At 37.2% G+C, this 16,942-nt stretch overlaps 2 long non-coding RNA genes across 2 annotated transcripts; both read right to left on the reverse strand.

Annotated features, from left to right (window-relative positions):
- Positions 1-6,979: 6,979 nt before the first annotated feature.
- Positions 6,980-10,918, reverse strand: LOC118492378. Its single transcript, XR_004893477.1, has 2 exons — positions 8,428-10,918; positions 6,980-7,165 (listed from the first exon to the last, which is right to left on the reverse strand). It is a non-coding gene; the product is annotated as an uncharacterized LOC118492378 (long non-coding RNA).
- A 1,926-nt stretch (positions 10,919-12,844) lies between these two features.
- On the reverse strand, positions 12,845-16,584 carry LOC118492379. Its single transcript, XR_004893478.1, has 2 exons — positions 14,294-16,584; positions 12,845-13,030 (listed from the first exon to the last, which is right to left on the reverse strand). It is a non-coding gene; the product is annotated as an uncharacterized LOC118492379 (long non-coding RNA).
- Between the last annotated feature and the right edge of the window lie 358 nt (positions 16,585-16,942).

Consider the following 16,942-nt stretch of genomic DNA (forward strand, 5'->3'; position numbering starts at 1 on the left):
ATCCATGATGAAACAAGGTTTTAAACATAAAGATCTTTCTAACGAACATAAAAATGGTTTTTGAACATGATTTTCAAGACTTTGAAACCATAAAACTCATGGATGGATTGATTATTAAATAAAAGTTTCCTAAAAAGTTTGTTTAAAATTTACAAGAATACTTGATTTTGAAAGAAGTGTAGTTCTAAAAGACTACACATTTTTAACAAAAATCAAGTTCACCATAATGTTTCACATGAAGAAATTAGTGTATGTTATTGGCGAAAATTGTTGGAAATTGTTTTTGGTGTTGAAAAGAAAATAGACACATGTTTTGAAAACATGGGAAACCTCCATTTTTAGGGGAAACTATGCCAAAATTTTTATAAAATTTTGACACTTAGAAAAATATAAGTTTTGGTGAAACTTATTCCCAAAAAATTCACCTAAAAATATTTACCAAGGTTTCCTAATTTTTGTATGAGATTTCAAGTTAAGAAAGATGATTTCTTCAAATTAAAATTAATATTAAGTATGTATATTTTTAGGAAAAATATATATATTTAGTGATCACCAAATTTTGTGCTAAGTGTATATTGTGTGTATTATATGTAGTAGAGTATTAGGAACTTGAAAATACACTAAATACTCCCAAGGAGTATAAGTACCAAAATACACATACAAATACATGAGGATGCCTAAGTATACAAATATACAAAAATCCTCACAAGAAGAATACATGGACAATACAAGAAAATATATTTATATAAATATATTACACAAACATATGGACTTTGGACAATTTTTGGACACATATATAAATATTTGGACAAGTATATAACCATTACCAAGTAATGAAAATTACACAAAAATCGGGTGAATAACAAAAATAATAATATATATTTTATAGCATGACAAAATATATATATTCAACACAAGACTTAAAGATACATTATTTTTAAGAAATATAATTCCGGAAGATAATAAAAATCAAAGTATTGATTTTTGGCAAACAATGTAAAACACACATGTATTTACATAGAAATACAAGTATACTTTCCTAAGCATACTTGCACAAAAATAATATTGAGAATATTATTTCACAAAATACTTATATTTATTTTTGAAAAAATAATAATATAAGTAACATATATGGACAAAGTTAAAAATAAAGTTTATTTTAACACTTATTACTTTGACAATTTCTACATAAATAAATATATATTTTTGAAAAGTAAACTATATATTTACAAATAAACAATACAAATTCAAAGTGCAAAGACACGATCAACGGGCAAGACCCGACAAACAAGGGCACGACCCTCACAAGAGTTGAACGTACAAAAGACAAATACATAAACTAAAGATGGTGACTTGTACTTGTGTGATACAAGTCTAGTGACTAACGTACATAGAATAATTATAGGTCACGACGCTTACAAAAACAGCCGGTGAAGTTTACGACGCGAGTTACGCAAAACTGTGAGTTCATGTCCCCGCTTTTAAACATTTTCTTGTTTTTCTAAACTTGGGGAAAATACATGTACTATGGTATGTAGAAACAAAACTAAGGAATGACTCTATAGATCATGTCACGAATAGGGTGTCATAAGCACCATTAATCAACGTAAGTCATAGACCGCAGAACAAAAGGTTAGATCTAATGGGTTTCAGGCACCCACACTCTTGGCCACATTTTTACCGAGAGTGCTTTTGTGTCTCTAGTCGTGAATCGACAAATAAAATTCCTATAATTTGGATGCTTCCTATGTCGTTACATATGTTAGTGGCATCGCGAACCATTAGCGATCTCGTATTCCTTATATTTACAGAAATACTTTTTCAAGTATAATTACATACCATGTTTCCTACAACGAATACTTAAATGTTTTACACAAAACTGCATGAATTCACACCAACTTATATTGACGATTTTTCAAAACTTACATGTATTTCAGGTAAGTAAGTTGTAGCAACCCGACTTTTAAAGTCAAAGTACAAGTCAAAGTCAAAGTCAAAGGAAGAAAAGATTGCTATTCAGATCTGTCATTTCTGACTTAATTATTGCTTGTACTCTCGAACCCGATAATCGATACTTGGGTTAACGCTATTTTAAATTTACGATTTGTAATATGTGAAGTAACAATACGATAAACGCAATTAAACGCTAATCTACTTAACGCTATCTCATCACTATCGCCTCGCAACTCGAATTGCATTTATTGGATATTGTTCTATGTGTATGTGCTATTACATGTTCTACTTGTGCATGTTTATATTTGTTTGAGGTGTTATTCGCAAACGTAATCGCAACTCTAACGCACCGCAATCTCATCGCGATCTGGAAACGCAAGTTTACTTTATGTGATTATTAGTAGTTATGTTATTTGTGTGACTATAGTGTAATACTATCGCATCGCTTACTCGCAACTCGATTAAACGTAACGCACGAAACGAAAATCAAAAACTATCTCGCACGCGCCATCCGATTGAAAGGCCGTCCAATCCAGTTAAACCTGCACCGCCTTTCCTTTGTTCACACTATAAATACCCCTCCTGTCACATCACTGTTCATTGATGTGACAGCTCCCTCCGACCCACGCACTCTCAGGCCATTTTTCTCTTGATTCCTCGCGATTCTTGTAAGTTTTCACTCTAAATCTTGTACTTCCTTAATCTTTACACACTTTCTCATCATCTTCTCCATCAAATAACAACTTTTCACCATGAAATCACTGGATTCGGGCTGTTCTAGGATGACGTCATCATGGAGTTCTTATGAACACTAAAGTGTGACCTCATTCCACCAAGAACGGTTCGGATCTAAAGGATTTCTACACTATTTTACACAAACCTCACAGGATTAAAAGAGTTGAAAGATGTTTTCATAACTCACATTCTTTTACACCTTTTCACTCAAAACTGTTAGAATCTGGGCTTGTTCGGGTTCTCTACTCATTCTCTAGTGGATAACCGCTCTGAGAACGGATTTCTACCAAAGGGACGACCGATTCACGGGTTGAACATGAAACACCGTCAGAAACAGTTGGTTCGGATCGAACGGGGTGATTCCCCTCCGAACGGACGAGTTGGACTTGATGAGGTTTCTGTTGTTTAACACGCCGTCATACCGTCTCCCTCAAACTGCAAACTTTACAACTTAACTGATTTCACGAGTTTTCAAACAAAACGATCGCTCAAACGAATAGCCGTCCAATCGGACGACCATCCGATTGAACGACTATTCGACCAGGTGACTTGTGATTTTCAACACTTAAACAATTTTCAAAACTTCAAGGAATATCAGTATCCAACGAATCACCATCCGATCGAACGGCCAACCGTCCGGATGACCATCCGACCGGATGACAGGACACATAGAGATACTTCTCGCTTTTCTAAATGCTATAACGAAAACTTCAAAGTTCAAACATTTCACAAACACATTTACTCCATCGAATAACCCTCCGACCGAATGGTCATCCATCCGGATGACCATCCGTCTGGACGGTCATCCGATCGGACCACCATCCGTCCCTCATCTCACTCGACACTGTTAACTCACTGTTCAACTCTTATACTGTCGTACTGTGATCAGGCTAATCTCTCAAGCGCTCCCTTCAATCCAAGACTATGTTTATTCATTAAACACGATATGTGAGTATACTCAATCCCTTTTTGCTTTATGCACTTTTGGGTGTTACATACGTTACCGATATCAAATCACCTTGACAAACAACGCAACTACTTTTATACGCTAACCGCTCTGCATGTTATATGTGTTATTCGATGAATGCTTGTATGTTATGTTTATACAGTGATTATTGCCTGAAACCTTAGCAACGATAGTACTATAGTTTGGACTCAGCACCTGTTGTGGACAGGGGTTGTTAAGGGTATTTCTTCACGTGTCACAGTGGTGATATGTGTTGCGCATTCTACAACTCGTAGTCATATCTGTGCATATTTCATTGTCGATAGCTTGCATGCTTCACATTACTACGTGTTACATGTTGGTTATGCGTAAACCGCTTGCGCTATTATGATGCTACTAAACTTGTATGCTCACCTTTAAACTATGTGGTATTGACTTTATTTTAACGTATGTGACAGGTGATTAGGATGTTGTGTTTTGCTGAACTTTGTGGAATCAAGCTAGGGGAGTCTAGAAACAAACTAAATAATATTTGAGTTGTCAGAACAATTATTGTCTTTGAGAACTATGTCTGTAATAACTGTTTTACTTTATATGTTCATGGTATGGACGTGAATGCTAAATACACGGTAATTTAATAGTTGTTATGGATTCTCCTGGACAATCTGTTTCGCTCAGTGCCGTGCCCTGATGTTTCCGCCATCGGTTGGGGTGTGACAGATTGGTATCAGAGCCATAACTATAAGGAATTAGGCAAGAGTCGACCTAGTCCGGGTCGATGTCTTAGAAATGACCTAGTCTATAGTCTAAGTACCAACAGACCGCCTTGTGCGAACCCAGTAGGGGTTTGGCACGAGCCTATTTTGTTACTCTCTCCACTCTCGAACACACTACACTCTATCGGCCTTTCTAAGGACGAACACTATCACTTAGCCTTTCCTAAGGCTAAAAACACACACTATTTTTGAAAACAATCGAGTGATTGGGTCGAGATCAGGTGTGAAAACCGCAAACTCTCGATTAGATCGCTCGTTCGGCGCGAATTTTTACTATAAAACACGAGAATTTGCGTTGAGTCAGGAGTGAAATCCATATCTCGATGAATTCTCCATCTCTATCCCGTGATTTTATCACACTACCAGGAACGGAGTTGTTAAGTTAGGGGTGAAACCCGCATCTTAGTAACTTGTCCCGCTCTCTATTTGGTTTTACAAAACTCTCACCGAAGTCTTGATGGATTCCAACGACTCGATTCACGCAAAAGCCGAAATGATGCGTGTCGTTCACCGCAATGCAGTGAGAGAGCACAGTTTATTGCCGAAGCATGTATTCGAAGTCCTTGAGAATAGTCAAATCTCTCTGGGTGTGAGACATGTTTCGATGGACCTAGACAATCCATTTTTGATTTCAAGCCCGCAACCACTGATTTTGTGTTCTGATTCTGAGCTCGCAGCCGCTGACTCTGTGAATTATCTCTTTTATGTGTGGTTTTATGTGGTTTTCTATGTTTATGTGTTTCGATTTTGGAAAACTATCGCTTTTCGCTCCTCACTTTATGGAACACGCCTAACACGCACAGCTATTTGTATCTCAATACGCTAACAAATCGTACTACACGCTATGATCTCGCTTATGTTACTCGCTCCTCGCACTCGCTACCCTCGAACGTGCCCGGGGAACTTGAATGAGAGGTGAATACGTGCTATATATATATAGGTGAATACGTGCAAAATATAGTTGAATGTGTGCTTCTGTGCTTATGTGCTTACGTGCTTATGTGCTTACGTGCTTATGTGCTTACGTGCTTATGTGCTTATGTGCTATGTGGATTAAGTGCCTACGTGACTATGTGCCTATGTGTGAACGTGTTCCTGAGCTTTATCTTGTAAAAATAAGTATATTGGTATGGAGAGATTCGATTTTATCGCGTTTGAATCCTTTGGTGATGTTTGTTGTAGACAATGTCGTCATTTGGATCTCACACTGCTCGCGCTACCCGCCGCAACCACGCTGACAAGCACATCGCATCGCTAGTTGTCAAGACCCCCGACCCCACCCTGGACGGAATCGGGAGCTGCGAACAGCCAAGTGGTACCGGTGGTTATTTTAAAAACACTGCAGCGGAAATTTCATCAGGACCGTGAGTTAGGAAAAATATCAGAGTTTAGAAACACCGGATTTTTATTTATTAAACAGATGGGGATAAACCCATGTTTTACAAAGGTAGCTTTTAATATGGGATAAATCCGAATATATAAAATGATAATTCCTAATTTAATTTAATTGATAAAATGAGCCACTTCTGTAAGTCTTGTTAGTCCCGTATCCAACTCTTACTCCAATCTACTGTAATTACCTGAAACGCGTTTTAAAAAGGTTTTGTCAGCAGGAAATACTGTGTGAGTTCATTCATTTTTATAAAATGACCCTTAGTTATAAATTACAGCATAAGAGCGATTACATTGGCTTTTATCTTATTTAAGATAACCATGACTTAATCCCTGTAATTATAACTTTGTTATAGATTACAACATAAGAGCGATTACGATGGCTTTTATCTTATTTTTATCTGGCGTCGTGTCATCTGGTGACGATGGTCATACCACTATTAGGTCTTTCCCCAAGTAGTGACGTTTATCACTGTTAGGATTTATTAGCCTAACCGTGAGAAATTAGTAATGTGCACAATACCCCACTAGCCAGTGATTCAAGATAACCACAACTTAATCCCTGTAATTATAACCTTTTGAAAATATGGAGTATTGTAAAATATGATTGAGAAAAAGAGAATGACTCACATTGCAGGTTTAAACGGGCAGAGTTAAGCCTACTGATTAGCCTTGTAACCTAATTCAAATAATAAGCATACGAAAACTAGGTTAGTAACTGAATGCAACTTTTACGATAAGCTCACGAGATTAAAACCCTCACGACGAATGACAAAGTGCGATACTAAAACATCCAGCGGATTCGCAACAAATGACAGAGTATAGCCCGAGTTCGGGCGGCACTCAAACATCCTGTCGGAAACACGACGAATGACAAAGTATAACCCGGGTTTGAGCAGCACTTAAACATTCCTTGGATAGTTTCAATCGATCAGATATTGAATCGTAGCAGCGATCGAGTTAATACCCTGTATCGTAGCAGCGCCTCCCTAATGGAAAATATGATTTTATGTAAGACCCCAAAATCCAGGTGTCTCACAGTTGGGTCATCGTTAAATAAAAAGTTCAAACACTTGAAAAATTTAACTCTTTATCATTATAATTATCTTCTTAAATAATCCAAACACTAGAAAATTTTAATTATTTTTTTATTTTCTTAATTTAAAAAAAAAAAATACGCAGCGGAAAACGTTTAAGTCAAATTACCAAAGCATGGAAACATCCAAACTAAAAATACAAAATTTAATGTTTAAAATTTATTTCTTAAAGCATCGTCTTCAACTAGAAATGCCAACTTCATATACTGGATAGCTTCATGCAACATCCAAGAGGTCATCGTGCATCCAGCTAACCTGAAATCAATCTAACATGCATGCAAAAGTCAGCTAAGCTAGGCTGAGTGAATTCAAGTTTTAATAATGTAATACAATAAAATAGTTGTAAAACATTTTCATCACATCGTCTTTAGTATAACTCAACTTCTTTCAAAACATACTTCGAAATAACTTCAAACATCCAATCAAATGGGTCAAGCACATAACAATGGGTCTCCTCGACCTTTAAAGCCAAACACAAAGTAAGGAAAAAGGACCCTTTTTGCCCCAAGGACCTCTAAACTGTGAGGGGTCTTCCCACCAAGACAGATAGATACGGTTAGGGGACTTCCTCTGCCCCAAGGACTGTTAAGCTGTGAGGGCTACTTTTGCCCACATAAGTAAACTAAACAGTTAGGGGACTTTGCGACCCAGTCATGGCAAGACCCAAAACCTACACATTCACATTCATATTCACATATGGATTAATGCAATATAATAATTTACATCTGTTCATAAATAAATATATTTATTTTATCTACAAATTCATCTTATCTTTAATGGGTCAAACACATAACACAGATCTCCTCACCTTAAATCCCAAACACAAGTAAGGGATAAAGGAATTTTTCTTCTCCTCTTGCCCTAAGAGCAGGTAAACTGCTAAGGGACTTCCTCTTGCCCCAAGAACAGATAAACTGCAAGGGGACTTCCTCTGTTCGACCTGGCTATGGTATGACCCAACACATCACACACTAGCACATAAATTGAGCAAGCAAATAATCCTCATGTATAGTTAATATGTAGATTCAAAGTAACTATATAAACATCTTAGAAGTTTATCAACAATTTAATACATCCAACATGCCTATAAGCCCTTAGACTTTAAGACATTAATTAAAAGGTATCATGAACTTACACTTAATTATACATACATGTGTATATATATACTTCAACCATCATACATGTACCTTCGTACCTACACACCTCATAAATATATTATTCCCTCGTAAACTCGAGCATTTATATAACAATATATCTATATAAACTTATTCTTATACATATGTAAACATATATAAATAAGAGCATATAGTATTCTGATCAATAACTGCCTTCACATGAATAGGTATATAAAAACATATAACCCTACTCACAATTCATTCTTAAAAAGCATACGAGTAAAAAAAATGAATTTTATAAATATTTAAAAAGAACTTCAAAACTTCCTTCATGAAAATAATCATACGAGTTTAGCATGCACATTAGCCCGAAAAATTTAAAAGCATCTAAAAGAGTGGGCTCATGAACTCACCTGAATGTAATTCTCGAGTTATCAAAAGCTAGAACAAACAAGGATGTGAACCGTCGAATAGCTTCATCTACCTGTCTGTCTGTCTGATTGTTTAATTAATTTGCCTGGTTACCTGCTTGCTTGCTTTTCTTTGTTGCTGTAGACTTTTGATCTATGTGCTCGGTTGTGTTCTTGTTTCTTTATTATTTATTCCTTTATGCATCGAACACAATCAACTTCATCACTATCTACCAACACCATCACCGCTGTTATCACCAAACATCAGCATCATGCATCATGCATCATGCTCATATACACTCTAACCTAAACCACCATTCGTAACCCACCTTCCTAATACATTTCCTTTTTTTTTCTTTTTTTTTTCTAATATACATGCATGCTTAAAAAAACACAGTTAATTATAATATCAAAACCTAAACTGCATACCTCCACTTAGCTGATGCATGCACGATATAACCACCATGAGATTACAAACTTCTATGTTTTTTTCAAGTCATCATCGTCTTGTCATCCTTGAGCCACTTTAGACTTGATTTATAAAGTATCATGCACACACCTACACCCCATGTATCAAGGTATATAATTATAATTCCATGTTGTCTTCATAATCACAACTTCACAACCACTATACCACCCTAAACCTTAACCACAAGCACCTTAACAAAGAAGCCACGCCATATCGCCAACTACACAGTACTCACGGCTCGGTTCTGTCATGTAACAAGGCTTCAAGTTCCTGTCGTGATTAATTTAGGATAATCAACAACATGTAAATCTAATCGGGTTTCTTTTAACCACCCAAGCCGTGACCCTACCATGTGCGGGTCGTGATTCCGACAAACCGTTTTGTTCATCCCGAACCCAACCATCGGACAAGACCGTGAGTTTTTCAAAGATTATGTACCCGTACTGTAGTTTGAGATCAACACCCACCAAGCTTCAAGAGCTCTTAGATGGCAGCCTTCGAAACCCCGGAATCCTGATCTAACGCGTCTCAACATGGTTTTGTTTTCAGCCGACAACCCGACCCCAAGAACTCTTATACAACGACTTAAGCGAAACGAGATCAAAGCATACGAACTAACCTGATCAATCTTGTTTCCGCTACCGCTACCGGAACAATACAGGCCTATTGAGATGAATTCGAAGTCGCGAAGGAATCAAGGTTCGTGCTTGATCATGTTAAATGAGATGAAGGATACATGTTTTGGATGGTGGTTGCGGCGCAATAGGGTTTCGCAAAGATGATGATGAGGATCTCTAGATTTTTTTTTTACGTGATGAAAGGAGAATGGTTATATAAATTGAGAATTTACAATAAAGTCCCTTTAGTTCTTCCATAAATCAACATGTCCATAAAGTAATATGTTATAGTTTTATAAATTACCTAGTGCCCCCTCAAGTTTCACCAAATTAAATTTGTTGTGATTAAAACCATGCTTCGTCTCGTGCTCGCAAACTAGATTCGGTAATTTCTCACAAAATAAAATTGGGTAGGAAGAATTTGGGATGTTACAAGTCTACCCCCCCTTAAAAGAGGATTCGTCCTCGAATCCTTGCTCGAATATAACTGCATACATCCATTATCTTGTCATTCCATGCCTGCACCCTTGTGTGACTCTCTACCACTGTAAGACATTATTAACGTTGTTTCTATTCCCAATTCGAATACCATACTCGGTTTCGACAAGAGTATTTATTATTCATCACCTGCTCTCAACCTGAGATTTCTATCAGTCGCCCTTACAACCCACATACAGCTCGTCATTTGACACCTTTCTCGTTAGGCATTCACGTTTCGTAATTCACATCTCTACTACTTGATCACTATAGTGTAACCTTCCAAAACTCTCAATATATTAACTTACGCATGAGAGTTCCATCAGTAACAAGCCATCCTCTTTCCATGATTTGTCTTGTCACTAGCGACATCGTCCCTTTGCCAGTGATAGTGTTGTAGGCACCGTCAAATTCCCAGTTATTATTAGCTCGTCAACACCCTGTCATATCTCACCGGGAATTGATAGTGTCTCAGAACCTGAGAACCTAGAGTATAAGCGCTTCCCGACGCGTCGTCACAGTCAACAGTACTTGGAAGCCGCCCATACTACATCCATAAACGACCTTACAACCTTCTAAGTTCACGGTTGTCAAAAACCCTTGTTTTTTTTTAACCAAAATATACTCATCAAGCAATGTCGCACGTCTAATATCTATAACATGTCTCAACTCGGTCTTCTGCATGAATCTGCCCCTTCTCAAATCGTCGGATTGCGACGTCACTTGGCGCTACGTCCCTTAGTGTCGTCGGACTTCCAGTGTGGTAGCATTATCCGCACGAGGAACCAGAAGGTACAATCCACACCATCATCACGTACAAGTACATCGTCAAGAAGGCACACAAGCGTCACAACACCCTACATCTTATCTCTACGCAATCTGTCACTAATTCGGATGGTCCATTATCTTCCAGAGATGGTGCATCATCTCTCCTTTGCCTATCTCCATACACACCATTAATACCAATAACATCGTCGTCGTCGAGTCCGGATATCAAGTCCGCGATTGCCCTTCTTTCCTAGTAAGGCGCAGCATCAAACCTTCCACGAAAATCTCTTCCCAGAAGTTGCCACCCCACATCGTTACTATTTGCTGAATCTTTCAACATCGTTGTCATTTCGTCATAGTCGCCTAGCGGACTACACATGCAACCAAAAATGTGTCTCACATTGTTTTTTGTAACCTCGTCCATGGACTTCGTATTTCGCAGCTTGAATTGCGCACAATAACCGTCACACATCCAGAAAGGCGTTAGAACACCTAGCGTCTTACCACCACATCGTTCATCACAAGAAACATCAAATAAGATAACAGTATTCTATCAAGCACAAACACGACACATCATACGCAAGACTACTAGTGATAGAAAATAACATCACAACATTCAAACCAGCAAAGCATAGAATGCTTGCTTTATTATACCCCAACTACCATCCTCTAACTTCATATACTCAATTTCTAAACCTAGGTAAATACACTTATCACATTTCGTGGCTACCGCCACTCGTCAACCACCCAATTGTATAAAATTCACATGGTCGTACCCATCAAAAGTTGTACCCATCATCATACTAAACATCACACCCAGGCTAGACACGTCTTCACATTTCTGTAGGTTACATTAAAGTAACCGTACGCAAAACATCATCACAAACATTCATACATGCGCAAAGCGCCATCTAGACCATAAGTATAGAGGAATCACAAACTATGTCTATACTAGTCTATTCACATAAATTGGTCGATAATGACCGTTATACCACAACAAAGATCATGCTAATACAAATTCAGGCTATTTGAGCGTTGCCACATGGCCACGTATAACTACACATAATCCAACAACCATATATATTCACACAAACATCTAAATCACCGGGTGCATGTAACAAGAACATGCACAAGAAACCTTGTGTAGAAGCATAACGCCATCACAAAGCCATGACTAACAACCCACCCAAGGCAAAACATTCGCATGATTCATTACAGGACATCATTCAGAACATGGGAAGTGACAATAGACTGCCAACAACGTTGATCAAGTGCTATTAGTTGTCCGTGTCACCGCAGACGTTCTAAACATTTCCTGTCACGATCACACTAGTGTTTTACCTTCCACGTAGCACACATAGACACTCAAGAAAAACATCCTACCAAACCTCAAGCATAAATACATTAACATTCTATCTGACCAATCAGTAAATTAACTATACAAGGAAGGCATCGTGTCCTACCTCCAAAACACAAGGGTATTAACATTCAATTTACCATATGGTGCAATTAAACACTCAATGAAAAACACCAATGCATACATCAAAGCATGAGGTACTAGAATTTTACCTAACACATCATGCCCTTAGGCATTCAAAGGAAAAACATCCTAACGTACCAAAAACGTAAAGGTTCCATCTAGCACGTCTAGGATTAAAGAAAACATTCCATCTTATTATACCTATAGGCACTGAATAGTAAAATTTCCAAACTAACCACATAATATAGTATTAACCCCCCACCTATCCCCTTAATTCATTAAGCATCAATGAAAAAAAAAATCTAACCAAACTTCAATATAGTAAAAAGTACCTCTTGGCGTGCGGCTACCCGTATTGGCATTTCTAGCTTTGAACCCATTCTCAGTTCAAGTCCAGGCATTAAGGGATGCCTGAATCTCTTGAACTATAGCTCTGATACCAACTTGTAAGACCCCAAAATCCAGGTGTCTCACAGTTGGGTCATCGTTAAATAAAAAGTTCAAACACTTGAAAAATTTAACTCTTTATCATTATAATTATCTTCTTAAATAATCCAAACACTAGAAAATTTTAATTATTTTTTTATTTTCTTAATTTAAAAAAAAATACGCAGCGGAAAACGTTTAAGTCAAATTACCAAAGCATGGAAACATCCAAACTAAAAATACAAAATTTAATGTTTAAAATTTATTTCTTAAAGCATCGTCTTCAACTAGAAATGCCAACTTCATATACTGGATAGCTTCATGCAACATCCAAGAGGTCATCGTGCATCCAGCTAACCTGAAATCAATCTAACATGCATGCAAAAGTCAGCTAAGCTAGGCTGAGTGAATTCAAGTTTTTAATAATGTAATACAATAAAATAGTTGTAAAACATTTTCATCACATCGTCTTTAGTATAACTCAACTTCTTTCAAAACATACTTCGAAATAACTTCAAACATCCAATCAAATGGGTCAAGCACATAACAATGGGTCTCCTCGACCTTTAAAGCCAAACACAAAGTAAGGAAAAAGGACCCTTTTTGCCCCAAGGACCTCTAAACTGTGAGGGGTCTTCCCACCAAGACAGATAGATACGGTTAGGGGACTTCCTCTGCCCCAAGGACTGTTAAGCTGTGAGGGCTACTTTTGCCCACATAAGTAAACTAAACAGTTAGGGGACTTTGCGACCCAGTCATGGCAAGACCCAAAACCTACACATTCACATTCATATTCACATATGGATTAATGCAATATAATAATTTACATCTGTTCATAAATAAATATATTTATTTTATCTACAAATTCATCTTATCTTTAATGGGTCAAACACATAACACAGATCTCCTCACCTTAAATCCCAAACACAAGTAAGGGATAAAGGAATTTTTCTTCTCCTCTTGCCCTAAGAGCAGGTAAACTGCTAAGGGACTTCCTCTTGCCCCAAGAACAGATAAACTGCAAGGGGACTTCCTCTGTTCGACCTGGCTGTGGTATGACCCAACACATCACACACTAGCACATAAATTGAGCAAGCAAATAATCCTCATGTATAGTTAATATGTAGATTCAAAGTAACTATATAAACATCTTAGAAGTTTATCAACAATTTAATACATCCAACATGCCTATAAGCCCTTAGACTTTAAGACATTAATTAAAAGGTATCATGAACTTACACTTAATTATACATACATGTGTATATATATACTTCAACCATCATACATGTACCTTCGTACCTACACACCTCATAAATATATTATTCCCTCGTAAACTCGAGCATTTATATAACAATATATCTATATAAACTTATTCTTATACATATGTAAACATATATAAATAAGAGCATATAGTATTCTGATCAATAACTGCCTTCACATGAATAGGTATATAAAAACATATAACCCTACTCACAATTCATTCTTAAAAAGCATACGAGTAAAAAAAATGAATTTTATAAATATTTAAAAAGAACTTCAAAACTTCCTTCATGAAAATAATCATACGAGTTTAGCATGCACATTAGCCCGAAAAATTTAAAAGCATCTAAAAGAGTGGGCTCATGAACTCACCTGAATGTAATTCTCGAGTTATCAAAAGCTAGAACAAACAAGGATGTGAACCGTCGAATAGCTTCATCTACCTGTCTGTCTGTCTGATTGTTTAATTAATTTGCCTGGTTACCTGCTTGCTTGCTTTTCTTTGTTGCTGTAGACTTTTGATCTATGTGCTCGGTTGTGTTCTTGTTTCTTTATTATTTATTCCTTTATGCATCGAACACAATCAACTTCATCACTATCTACCAACACCATCACCGCTGTTATCACCAAACATCAGCATCATGCATCATGCATCATGCTCATATACACTCTAACCTAAACCACCATTCGTAACCCACCTTCCTAATACATTTCCTTTTTTTTTTCTTTTTTTTTCTAATATACATGCATGCTTAAAAAAACACAGTTAATTATAATATCAAAACCTAAACTGCATACCTCCACTTAGCTGATGCATGCACGATATAACCACCATGAGATTACAAACTTCTATGTTTTTTTCAAGTCATCATCGTCTTGTCATCCTTGAGCCACTTTAGACTTGATTTATAAAGTATCATGCACACACCTACACCCCATGTATCAAGGTATATAATTATAATTCCATGTTGTCTTCATAATCACAACTTCACAACCACTATACCACCCTAAACCTTAACCACAAGCACCTTAACAAAGAAGCCACGCCATATCGCCAACTACACAGTACTCACGGCTCGGTTCTGTCATGTAACAAGGCTTCAAGTTCCTGTCGTGATTAATTTAGGATAATCAACAACATGTAAATCTAATCGGGTTTCTTTTAACCACCCAAGCCGTGACCCTACCATGTGCGGGTCGTGATTCCGACAAACCGTTTTGTTCATCCCGAACCCAACCATCAGAGAAGACCGTGAGTTTTTCAAAGATTATGTACCCGTACTGTAGTTTGAGATCAACACCAACCAAGCTTCAAGAGCTCTTAGATGGCAGCCTTCGAAACCCCGGAATCCTGATCTAACGCGTCTCAACATGGTTTTGTTTTCAGCCGACAACCCGACCCCAAGAACTCTTATACAACGACTTAAGCGAAACGAGATCAAAGCATATGAACTAACCTGATCAATCTTGTTTCCGCTACCGCTACCGGAACAATACAGGCCTCTTGAGATGAATCCGAAGTCGCGAAGGAATCAAGGTTCGTGCTTGATCATGTTAAATGAGATGAAGGATACATGTTTTGGATGGTGGTTGCGGCGCAATAGGGTTTCGCAAAGATGATGATGAAGATCTCTAGATTTTTTTTTTTACGTGATGAAAGGAGAATGGTTATATAAATTGAGAATTTACAATAAAGTCCCTTTAGTTCTTCCATAAATCAACATGTCCATAAAGTAATATGTTATAGTTTTATAAATTACCTAGTGCCCCCTCAAGTTTCACCAAATTAAATTTGTTGTGATTAAAACCATGCTTCGTCTCGTGCTCGCAAACTAGATTCGGTAATTTCTCACAAAATAAAATTGGGTAGGAAGAATTTGGGATGTTACATTTTATGCAGTAAATCTTCATTTTGAGAGAATTTGTCGAACACAGACGAACTGCTCATGACCAAACTATTTATAGCTGATTTCTAGGGTTGTCGGGCCCGCGTGAACCCTAAGACCAACCTTACGTGGCCCGCGAGGAGGTCTAGTCTACGTATAGGTTTGCTGGGTCACGAGTAGGTGTGCCATGTGGGTGACACATGGATCTGGACGCTTATCCGGTCAACTCCACATTGACGCGGCCCGCGTAAGACTATGCTGAATCTTTACGCGGCCCGCGTATGACTATGCTGAATCTTTACGCGGCCCGTCTGAAGACCACAAATCTTGATTTCTTGATTTTTGATATGGATTGGGGTTTCAGGGGTCCGGGTTTTTACTTATGGGTCGGTTTGGGACATTTTTGAATATAATTATATCACAAAAAGGGAATAAAATGGTGAGAAAAGAGAATGGACTCACTTTGTAACTTTAGGGTTCAACTAGAAAGCCTCCTGGTATAATCTTGGGTATAACTTCTGAGCTATTTTAAAAATATATAATGCACTCGTGGTAAGTATAGTACCCCTAATTCAACCTTATCTCGATGTCACGAGACCGAACCCCAACAAACTTAGTCGGGCAGAGCCTTGATATGCGTTATGGGGCTCCAGATCAATCGGAAAGGGTAGCGGTGATCGGGAGTTAAAACATTTAAAACGGGGCAAAACTTTATTATTATTATAGATGAAAATAATAAAAGAAATATTAGAAATCTTGATAGAAAGAAAAAGTAGGCCAGACAGAAGCCAGGAAAGGAATGTATATATTGGCTTCATGTCTTCTACTATTTATAGTGCACTAACTTAGAGGCGAAGCATACTAGTACACACACATACATATGAGTGTACAAAAAGAATCCATTTCTTGCTTACACGTAGTGTTGATCTATTTAGTATAAATTTTAATTATTTAATTATTTTATTGAAAGATTGAAAGATGGAGGACACGTCCTCTTTTTTTTTCTTTTAATTAAATCTTTAATTATTATCATTATTATTATTTTTTTATTAATTTATATATTACAATTAATTTAGCTGCTTCACTTATTTGACGTGTATAACTTCTAAAATATGACGTTTTATAAAATAATGAA

This window comes from Helianthus annuus, chromosome 5 (assembly GCF_002127325.2).
Source record: "Helianthus annuus cultivar XRQ/B chromosome 5, HanXRQr2.0-SUNRISE, whole genome shotgun sequence".
NCBI lineage: Eukaryota > Viridiplantae > Streptophyta > Magnoliopsida > Asterales > Asteraceae > Helianthus > Helianthus annuus.